Below are 1,582 nucleotides of genomic sequence, written 5' to 3' on the forward strand. Positions count from 1 at the left end.
GGAGACCCCGGCGCTGTTTAAAGCGGCCCAGAGTCGAGGGTGCCGGGTACCAGTAGGGGTCTCGGGGTGCGGGCCGCCGAGGACTGCGGAAGGTCTTGGAGGGACGGGGAAAGCAGGTGGCACTGCGCGCGCAGGCCCGGCCGCCCGGTGCTGAACGGACAGCTCCCTGCGCTGAGCCCCTGCCGCAGAGCCGGCCGAGTCTCTCTTTCCCGCCTGTCCCGCTGTCCCTCGTTTGTCCCCCTCAGTATGGCTTTTCTAACTTCTCCGGGCCAGCTCCGGTCTCCATCTAGTTTTCTATGGCGTCTTGTCTCTCACCTGTCTCTGTTCCACTTCCATTCCTGCTTCTTGGTCCCCAGCCCCAACTTCCCCGTCTCTTCCACTCTCTGCTCCATCTATCTCTCACCCTCATATCCATCTCTCTTGACCTCCATTTTTCTCACCCTTCTCTGACCTCAACACGGTATCTGTCTCTGCCCCTTTGCCTCAAACTATGTCCCGATGGGATGCCTCTCTGCCCCTATCACTGTCTCCTTTTCTCCCCCATCTGTCTCTCCCCCACTCCGCCCCATCCTTCTCTCTCTTCTCGGCCTCGCTTTGGCTCTCGCTGGGCGACCTTCACTCGTCCTTTCTCAGCTGCAGTTTCCACAGAAACCTCCAGCGGGGCGGTGGAGGGCGGGGACAGAAGGCAGACCCACCCTTCTCCCTGATCCACCAGCCCTTCAGCCTCTCCCTCCCCTTTGGCTCCCCCCGTACTGGGATTCCTCACTTTCTCTCATGGGGGTGGGGAGCTACATTTTCAGCAGAAACACAAGGTCACAGGCAGATAGCTGAAGACGGCCTGGCTGATGCACGCACACATACATGCAGGCAATCACAAAGTCCCGAATCACCCTGGCCCAGGCACACACTCCACCATACGCGCCACCCGAGGCACCACCACACACACGGTTCATTAGCCCTCCCCTCCCCCCCGCCCCATCAGGTCCCCGCCTTTCTGTGTCTCCATTTCCCAGTGTCTCCGCCTCTCGAGATCCCCGCATCTCTTTCCAACTGCTTCAGGGTCTCTGTTGCGGGCCTCCCTCTGTCCTGAGACAAGGTCAGTGGGGAGGGGCCAGCTGCAGGGACCTGGGCTGACCTCCTGGCTGTGGGCAGGGCTGAGGGTGCAGAGACCGTGGGAGTGACCATGGAGGCTGCGCGTTGTCGGCGGACCCCCAGGGCCCAGACCTCCAATGCCCTCACACCCCCAGGAAATGAGACCCGGGTATCCCTGGTTTTGGGGTTTTGTTCTTTTTTTATTCCAACAGGGACTGGGATGTGGCATGGGGAGGAATGGGGGCACAACTGACCCCCTCCCTGGGGGGTCTCATAGAAATTCCGAGGTTTCTCCCCAAAAAAAAGAGAGAAAGAGAAGAGTCAAGGAGTGCCAGGGGACTCGCATCCGCCTGGAGACCCCCCCCCCCTCCTCCGGAAGCGGGGAGGGTGGCGTCAAGTCTTGGAGGCCTGCGCGGTCCCAGGATGGGTCCTCCCCGCCGGCTGCTTTCCAATGTCGGGCTCGGCTCTTGGAGTTTCCAGCTGCTGCGCT

The 1,582-nt window shown here is 61.3% G+C and overlaps 1 protein-coding gene across 1 annotated transcript in view; it reads right to left on the minus strand.

The window, feature by feature from the left end:
- The window catches only part of GRIK5 (glutamate ionotropic receptor kainate type subunit 5), a 78,250-nt gene that overhangs the window by 6,581 nt on the left and 70,087 nt on the right, over positions 1-1,582 (minus strand). The gene's annotated exons all lie outside the window — the stretch shown is intronic.

The sequence above is a fragment of the Trichechus manatus genome, unplaced genomic scaffold (assembly GCF_000243295.1).
Source record: "Trichechus manatus latirostris isolate Lorelei unplaced genomic scaffold, TriManLat1.0 scaffold00216, whole genome shotgun sequence".
Taxonomy (NCBI): domain Eukaryota; kingdom Metazoa; phylum Chordata; class Mammalia; order Sirenia; family Trichechidae; genus Trichechus; species Trichechus manatus.